Source organism: Lolium rigidum, chromosome 7 (assembly GCF_022539505.1).
Source record: "Lolium rigidum isolate FL_2022 chromosome 7, APGP_CSIRO_Lrig_0.1, whole genome shotgun sequence".
NCBI lineage: Eukaryota > Viridiplantae > Streptophyta > Magnoliopsida > Poales > Poaceae > Lolium > Lolium rigidum.
This window is the reverse complement of record NC_061514.1, coordinates 318,824,685-318,834,781: the sequence shown is the minus strand read 5'-3', so window position 1 is coordinate 318,834,781 and position 10,097 is coordinate 318,824,685. Positions and strand designations below refer to the sequence as shown.

The window sequence follows — 10,097 nt, the reverse complement described above, 5'->3', positions numbered from 1 at the left end:
CCGACGTCGTATCAAGAGTATCCTACTACTACTATTTGAATCTGCAAAGGCTTTAACCATTCTATTCAGTTGGTCAAGTATGTCTTATTTTAATACAGCATCAAAAACTACTAGGTATATTTTTGGTAACTCCTTTCTCACCTCATACCCTTTCTTTAGGTCAATTGACTCTTTGTCCCCTATGATTTGCTCCATACTATTTTTTAGCATACCAACACCCTTGAACTTCTGAAATACAGTCAATCAATCAGTTGTGTTGAAGTGTTGCTTTACTCTAGATGATATGATGCTTAGTTTGTTTGATTGAGTTGAACAAATTATTACATGTTAGTCCATTGAAGGATATTTTTATTTTTCAATGGATGAATATGTCTGTGTTTTTCATTTGCACACGTATATGAATCCATCGTCATATTTTGTCGGACTTCATGTTGGGACCTAAAACGTTGATAGCTATGGATTTAAAATCGTAGACCACACGTTGTCAACTAGTAACTAATAGTATTTGGAAAATAAAAATAAATAGGTTTACATTATGTTTAATAATACATAATATTTGGATATACATATTAAAATTAGTAAATACGGAGTAGTAGTTCTTCGAAAGAGAACATTACGGAACTATATTATAACATATAATTAGAACAAAACACACGGATGAACTAGAGCAGTTTGAACTGATGTCACCTAAAAATTACTAAGGTAGTATTGCTCTTGTAGATCGCACACATTAAATATAATGCTTATGAAACATAGTGCTTTGCGCCCACCCTACATTTTCCATATATATTTCGAATGCAACTTTGGGTGGTTAAATAATTGGTCATTGGGCTATTCAGATCGGGGCTTCTCGAAGCAGCCAGCATCTGGTCGAGCGGCCTGGTCCGGTGGCTAATATAACGACGCTTGTCAGATCATCCACGCTGCGCCGTGTGCCATGGCTCATACGGAGCAGTGCAGTGTTGACGATCGGATCCGATTGATCGATACGGCGCTTGTTCCACGCGTAGCACTCTGCAGATTGGTTAGTCTGGATTTCCGATCTTGTACGTGTACGCCGGTGGCGGCTGAAATGCCCTGAGCTGCGCGCATGCCTGAATGCTGCCCTGACGGGCCGAATTAGTGTTCGTTCAAGGCTCCTTGACTTGGCAGTATAAACAGGATGACATGTATCTGTAGCAATATAAACCCTGCAAGGCATGCAACTGGATATATCACTGCTAGTTGCCACAATTGACGTATGCAGTGTACTTTCGGTCTGCCAAGACAGTACGTGGCTAGCTCTGTAATCCTCTAGAATATATAGTCCTACACTTGTCCTCGAGAAAATGGATCCCAGATTTAGTAATGGCATGGGTGACCGTTGGTGCACGGTAACGACGAATGCATCAATTACGGATAGATGCTGCGATCAGCGGCAGGCTAAGTCGATGAGGCTGCGAACGAGTTGAGTTGAGTTCGAACGAATTAAATTAAGCTTAGCATGCCTCACTCACACAGTACGTGCCTGTATGCAGCTAAACGATGCTTAATTGCTTACATGTGTATTGTTTTCTTCTGGATAAGGCGCATCGAGTCAACATGTGGGAGGTCACGTCGACGGCGACGGCGACGTCGCGCTGTCCGGCGAACCGTCGGCTAGCTGGCAAAGGCCGTACGGGCGCGGCGACAGGTGTGATTCTGACACGCCGATCGCAGCGCCGGCCACAGGCACAGTATAGGCCCGAGCAATGGCGGTTGTACCTGGACAAGGTGGCACAGCCGTCGCCTCATTACTGGGCTATAGCAATGGTCATCGAAAAAGACTTCGATCCATCTCAGTGGAAGAAAATCCACTTCTCAGCTTTAAACTCTTTAAACTCTGGGGTAAGTTCACTTTTCGTCCTAATAATTATTATTTTTGTTTAGAATCAACCTTAAATTTTTTAAATAGTTTACTTTTCATCTTTTCTGATTAAGTCGAGAAAATCGCTAACATGGAAAGAAAAAAAAATCAACCAACTGAATTGGTTTTAACCCAAGAAAGTCCAAGCTAGCAGAGATCTTAATGCAAAAATTGAAACCCTTAACTCCCAGTCTTTCTCACTCGATTTCTCTCTCTTCCAGTTCATGTGAAGCTTGCTTTGCCTATCAACATGGTACTGTCTATGCCCTTGCACTGTTGTCTTGTTTTTTTCCAACCGTGGCAGATATCTACCTGGCTCAACCGGGATAAGAACTAAAAGTGAATGATTCTGAGAGTTTAAGGTTTATTTTAAACCAAACAAAACTTTTATAATCAAAAGTGAACTTTCCCTATAATTCAAGAACCAAAAGTGGAATTTCTTCATCTCAGTTTAATGTGTGCCGGATAAGGCGTGTGGCTGGGTAGGCCAACAGCTCGAGTGAACAAATCCTCCGTTCATAAATAGATGTTTTAGATTTGTCTAAATTAAGATATATCTATATATATATAACTCGAGTGAACAAATCCTCGACATCACATGTACATTATTATTTTTCTTTATTACCTTTGTTCATAAATATATGTATTAGATTTGTGGGAACTTAGATATATCTATATTTATGAATGTAGGGAGAAGAATCCCCTCACTGCACTGGTGTACAATCTTTTAGATACTCTATATTTTAAAGAAGCACTAGTGTAAAATATTTTAGATACTCCGTATTTCAAAGAAGAATATATACGGAGTAAAATGAGTAAACTTCTTTACTCCCCTCGGTCTGAAATAATTTTCTTAACTTTATCTAACTACGGAAGTATATAGACGCATTTTCGTTATAGATAGATGCCGTTGGCAAACTAGTAGCCATAGTTGTATCTTGTATGTGTGTCCGTTTGCTTGAAATAGCACTGATGGAGCTTCACCCATTGCAGTCCTTGTCATGAGTGGTGAGCGTTGAAGGACGTTGAGGCCATTGCAAGAACCGAGCATTCCAAAAAAGCATGCCAAATTCAAGTCTCATGATCGACCACAGATTCAAGAATGATAGTTGAATCCTTCTTGTCTCATTTGAATTGTTCATGCCATACTGCAATACTGACAGTTCTTTCAGCTTCAATGCGTGCAATCAATTGAGCCAATACATGGAAATCCATGTGCTTTATTGAAAGCCTGAAGCCTTGTTGTGTATTGAGTATTGGGAGCTCTCAGGTACTTTTCACCGAACATTCGGACAATTGCTAAGTGCTTCACACACTTGATGGCTTGACTCTCACCCATCGCCAAGTGGTCATAAACAAGATCCGCTGTAACACCACATGCCATGATGCACAATGCGATCATGACTTTTTGAATTGTGCTATGGCCAAGTTCTCTGATACAATTCCTCTTTTGCTCGAAGAACCGATCAAACTTAGTCACCTTCTTCATAATGTGTTCAAATAATTTGATTCTCATCCTAAAACGGCGCCGAAGGTATCGCTCCGAGTAAAATTGATTCTCTATGAAATAGCGGTGCATCAACTTAGCACGTGTTCCTAGGCACCTTGTGAGAGTGAAATGTGGGCCACATATTGATAAAGTAGAACAAGTTTGTAGCTTACTATTGTATAAAATTACTCTAAGCTGGCTATAGATAGCCAGCAACATGCTACACTGTTGAACTTGCTCTCAGGCAATGGTGGCAACGTATGGGTAGGTTTAGCACGTGTTCCTAAACACCTTGTGAGAGTGAAAGGTGGACACATAATGATAAAGTAGCACAAGTTTGTAGCTCACTATTGTATAAAATTACTCTAAGCTGGCTATAGATAGCCAGCAACTTGCTACACTATTGAACTTGTCCTCAAGCAATGGTGGCAGCGTACGGGTAGGTTTCAAGATGGCAGTTGGGCTGCACGCACGCGATTCGAAGTTTGCAGAGCGCACAAGCTGGCATCGCAAATATACGGCGTTCGATGAGGCAATATTTGACGTGACGAACTTTTTTTAAGCGCACAACAAAATGCGTCCTCTACTGGAGCACCGATTTAGCCACCCCATGCCATATATCTGCGGTTATTTCAGCCTCGCCGTATTCTGCAAAGAGCATCTCCATTTGCCCCGCCCTAAAAGCCCCACAAATGGGTTTTGGGGGCATCAACGCGAAAATTGTAGGATAACGTTGCATAGAAAACAAAAATTTTCCTACCGCGAACACGCAATCCAAGCCAAGATGCAATCTAGAAGATGGTAGCAACGAGGGGGTATCGAGTCTCACCCTTGAAGAGATTCCAAAGCCTACAAGATGAGGCTCTTGTTGCTGCGGTAGACGTTCACTTGCCGCTTGCAAAAGCGCGTAGAAGATCTTGATCACGATCGGTTCCGGCGCCACGAACGGGCAGCACCTCCGTACTCGGTCACACGTTCGGTTGTTGATGAAGACGACGTCCACCTCCCGTTCCAGCGGGCAGCGGAAGTAGTAGCTCCTCTTGAATCCGACGAAGCACGACGGCGTGGTGTCGGTGGCGGTGGAGAACTCCGGCGGAGCTTCGCTAAAGCTACGCGGAAGATATGGAGGAGAGGGGGCGGCTAGGGTTTGGGAGGGGGTGGCCGGCCACTTCAAGGGGGGCGGCCAGCTTGTGGTCTTGGGGTGTGATGTCTACGTTCCCCCTCCTTTCCTGTAGACAGTGTTGGGCCTCCAAGAGCAGAGGTTTGTAGAACAGCAGCAAGTTTTCCCTTAAGTGGATCACCCAAGGTTTATCGAACTCAGGGAGGAAGAGGTCAAAGATATCCCTCTCATGCAACCCTGCAACCACAAAGCAAGAAGTCTCTTGTGTCCCCAACACACCTAATAGGTGCACTAGTTCGGCGAAGAGATAGTGAAATACAGGTGGTATGAATAAGTAGCAACGGTGCCGTAAAATAGCTTGTCGGCGTGTAGTTGATGGTGGTAGTATTGCAACGATGAGTAACGCAAGAAACAAGTAAGCAAGTAGCGATAGCGATATTTAGGAACAAGGCCTAGGGATTACACTTTCACTAGTGGACACTCTCAATATTGATCACATAACGGAATAGATAAATGCATACTCTACACTTTTGTTGGATGATGAACACATTGCGTAGGATTACACGAACCCTCAATGCCGGAGTTAACAAGCTCCACAATAATGCTCATATTTTAGTAACCTTTAGTGTAAGATAGATCAACAGACTAAACCAAGTACTAGCATAGCATGCACACCGTAACCTTCATGCATATGTAGGAGGAATAGATCACATCAATATTATCATAGCAATAGTTAACTTCGCAATCTACAAGAGATCATGATCATAGCATAAACCAAGTACTAACACGGTGCACACACTCGTCGTCTTTACACACGTGCGGGAGGAATAGAACTACTTTAATAACATCACTAGAGTAGCACATAGATGAATTGTGATACAAAACTCATATGAATCTCAATCATGTAAAGCAGCTCATGAGATTATTGTATTGAGGTACATGGGAGAGAGATGAACCACATAGCTACAGCGAAGCCCTCAGCCTCGGGGAGAACTACTCCCTCCTCATGGGAGCAGCAGCGGTGATGAAGATGGCGGTGGAGATGGCAGCGGTGTTGATGGAGAAGCCTTCCGGGGGCACTTCCCCGCTCCGGCAGGGTGCCGGAACAGAGACTCTCGTCCCCCGGATCTTGGCTTCGCGATGGCGGCGGCTCCGGAAGGTTTCGTGGTTTTCGTCGAACGCCCCGAGTTTTTTAGGTCGTGGGCTTTATATAGGCGGAGAGGCGGCGCAGAGGGCTTCGGGGGGCCCACACCCTAGGGGCGCCCCCCTGGTCGCGCCGGGTGTGGTGTGGTGGCCCCGCCCCCTTCTCCGGCGGTTCTCGTGTGTTCCGGATGCTTCCGGTAAAATAGGAACCCGGGCGTTGATTTCGTCCGATTCCGAGAATATTTCGTTACTAGGATTTCTGAAACCAAAAACAGCAGAAAACAGGAACCGGCACTTCGGCATCTTGTTAATAGGTTAGTTCCGTAAAATGCACGAATATGACATAAAGTGTGCATATAACATGTAGATAACATCAATAATGTGGCATGGAACACAAGAAATTATTGATACGTTGGAGACGTATCGCATCCCCAAGCTTAGTTCTCGCTCGTCCCGAGCAGGTAAAACGATAACAAAGATAATTTCTGGAGTGACATGCCATCATAAACTTGATCATACTATTTGTAAAGCATATGTAGTGAATGCAGCGATCAAAACAATGTATATTACATGGGTAAACAACTGAATCATAAAGCAAAGACTTTTCATGAATAGCACTTCAAGACAAGCATCAATAAGTCTTGCATAAGAGTTAACTCATAAAGTAATAATTCAAAGTAAAGGTATTGAAGCAACACAAAGGAAGATGAAGTTTCAGCGGTTGCTTTCAACTTATAACATGTATATCTCATGGATACTTGTCAATGCAAAGCAATATAACAAATGCAATATGCAAATATGTAAGAATCAATGCACAGTTCACACAAGTGTTTGCTTCTTGAGATGGAGAGAAATAGGTGAACTGAATCAACAATGAAAGTAAAAGAGTGGTCCTCCATAGAGGAAAAGCATCGATTGCTATATTTGTGCTAGAGCTTTGATTTTGAAAACATGAAACAATTTTGTCAACGGTAGTAATAAAGCATATGCATCATGTAAATTATATCTTATAAGTTGCAAGCCTCATGCATAGTGTACCAATAGTGCCCGCACCTTGTCCTAATTAGCTTGGACTACCCGGATTATCACCGCAATACATATGCTTTAACCAAGTTTCACAAAGGGGTACCTCTATGCCGCCTCGTACAAAGGTTCTAAGGAGAAAGCTCGCATTTGGATTTCTCGCTTTTGATTATTCTCAACTTAGACATCCATACCGGGACAACATAGACAACGAGATAATGGACTCCTCTTTTAATGCTTTAAGCATTTGACAACAATTAATTCTTTTCTCATTAGAGATTTGAGGATGTTTGTCCAAAACCGAAACTTCCACCATGAATCATGGCTTTAGTTAGCGGCCCAATGTTCTTCTCTCACAATATGCATGCTCAAACCATTCAACTCGTAGTAGATCGCCCTTACTTCAGACAAGACGAACATGCATAGCAACTCACATGAAATTCAACAATGAGTTGATGGCGTTCCCCAGCAAACATGGTTATCGCACAACAAGCAACTTAATAAGAGATAAAGTGCATAATTACATATTCAATACCACAATAGTTTTTAAGCTATTTGTCCCATGAGCTATATATTGCAAAGGTGAATGATGGAATTTTAAAGGTAGCACTCAAGCAATTTACTTTGGAATGGCGGGAAAATACCATGTAGTATAGGTAGATATGGTGGACACAAATGGCATAGTGGTTGGCTCAAGTATTTTGGATGCATGAGAAGTATTCCCTCTCGATACAAGGTTTAGGCTAGCAAGGCTTATTTGAAACAAACACAAGGATGAACCGGTGCAGCAAAACTCACATAAAAGACATATTGAAAACATTATAAGACTCTACACCGTCTTCCTTGTTGTTCAAACTCAATACTAGAAATTATCTAGACTTTAGAGAGACCAATTATGCAAACCAAATTTTAGCATGCTCTATGTATTCTTCACTAATAGGTGCAAAGTATATGATGCAAGAGCTTAAACATGAGCACAACAATTGCCAAGTATCACATTACCCAAGACATTATAGCAATTACTACATGTATCATTTTCCAATTCCAACCATATAACAATTTAACGAAGAGGAAACTTCGCCATGAATATTATGAGCTAAGAACACATGTGTTCATATGAACCAGCGGAGCGTGTCTCTCTCCCACACAAGCATGATGTAATCCAATTTATTCAAACAAAAAAAAACAAAAGCACACAGACGCTCCAAGTAAAGCACATAAGATGTGACCGAATAAAAATATAGTTTCAAGAGAAGGAACCTGATAATTTATCGATGAAGAAGGGGATGCCTTGGGCATCCCCAAGCTTAGACGCTTGAGTCTTCTTGATATATGCAGGGGTGAACCACCGGGGCATCCCCAAGCTTAGAGCTTTCACTCTTCTTGATCATAGTATATCATCCTCCTCTCTTGACCCTTGAAAACTTCCTCCACACCAAACTCGAAACAACTCATTAGAGGGTTAGTGGACAATAAAAATTAACATGTTCAGAGGTGACACAATCATTCTTAACACTTCTGGACATTGCATAAAGCTACTGGACATTAATGGATCAAAGAAATTCATCCAACATAGCAAAAGAGGCAATGCGAAATAAAAGGCAGAATCTGTCAAAACAGAACAGATCCGTAAAGATGGATTTTATTAGGCCACCAGACTTGCTCAAATGAAAATGCTCAAATTGAATGAAAGTTGCGTACATATCTGAGTATCACTCACGTAAATTGGCATAATTTTCTCGAGTTACCTACAGAGAATTAGACCCAGATTCGTGACAAGAAAGAAATCTGTTTCTGCGCAAGAATCCAAATCTAGTACTTACTTTACTATCAAAGACTTTACTTGGCACAACAAAACACAAAACTAAGATAAGGAGAGGTTGCTACAGTAGTAAACAACTTCCAAGACACAAATATAAAACAAAGTACTGTAGCAAAATAACACATGGGTTATCTCCCAAGAAGTTCTTTTCTTTATAGCCATTAAGATGGGCTCAGTAGTTTTAATGATGCACTCGCAAGAAATAGTATTTGAAGCAAAAGAGAGCATCAAGAGGCAAATTCAAAACACATTTAAGTCTAACATGCTTCCTATGCATAGGAATCTTGTAAATAAACAAGTTCATGAAGAGCAAAGTAACAAGCATAGGAAGATAAAACAAGTGTAGCTTCAAAAATTTCAGCACATAGAGAGGCATTTTAGTAACATGAAAATTTCTACAACCATATTTTCCTCTCTCATAATAACTTTCAGTAGCAACATGAGCAAACTCAACAATATAACTATCACATAAAGGATTCTTATCATGAGTCTCATGCATAAAATTATTACTCTCCACATAGGCATAATCAATTTTATTAGTTGTAGTGGGAGCAAATTCAACAAAGTAGCTATCATTATTATTCTCATCAAGTGTAGGAGGCATAGTATAATCACAACAAAATTTACTCTCCATAGTAGGTGGCATCAAAAGACCACTATCATTATCATCACAAATAGGAGGCAAAGTATCATCAAAGAAAATTTTCTCCTCAATGCTTGGGGGACTAAAAATATCATGCAAACCAGACTTTCCCCAAGCTTAGAACTTTCTATATCATTATCAACAATGGTGTTCAAAGCGTTCATACTAATATTACTACCAAAGATGCAAATAAGATTTCATAGGTTTTTTAATTTTCGCATCAAACAATCCATGTTTTAAATCAGGAAATAGAATAAGAAGCTCACTCTTGTACATTATGCCAAACTAGTGTAAACAAGAAACAAAAAGATGCAATTGCAGGATCTAAAGGAAATAGCTTCGAGCACACACACGACGGCGCCGTAAAAATACTTTACCCGAGACCGTAGTATGAGAGCCTTTTTACCTTTCCTCCCCGGCAACGGCGCCGTAAAATAGCTTGATGTCTACGTTCCCTCCTTTCCTCGTAGACAGTGTTGGGCCTCCAAGAGCAGAGGTTTGTAGAACAAGCAGCAAGTTTTCCCTTAAGTGGATCACCCAAGGTTTATCGAACTCTGGGAGGAAGAGGTCAAAGATATCCCTCTCATGCAACCCCGCAACCACAAAGCAAGAAGTCTCTTGTGTCCCCAACACACCTAATAGGTGCACTAGTTCGGCGAAGAGATAGTGAAATACAGTGTGGTATGAATAAGTAGCAACGGTGCCGTAAAAATAGCTTGTCAGGCGTGTAGTTGATGGTGGTAGTATTGCAGCAGTAGTAACGCAAAGAAACAAGAAGCAAGTAGCGATAGCAGTATTTAGGAACAAGGCCTAGGGATTACACTTTCACTAGTGGACACTCTCAATATTGATCACATAACGTAATAGATAAATGCATACTCTACACTTTTGTTGGATGATGAACACATTGCGTAGGATTACACGAACCCTCAATGCCGGAGTTAACAAGCTCCACAATAATGCTCATATTTT

General features: G+C 41.3%; 1 pseudogene; it reads right to left on the bottom strand.

The window, feature by feature from the left end:
• The window catches only part of LOC124673231, a 79,595-nt pseudogene that overhangs the window by 29,695 nt on the left and 39,803 nt on the right, over positions 1-10,097 (bottom strand).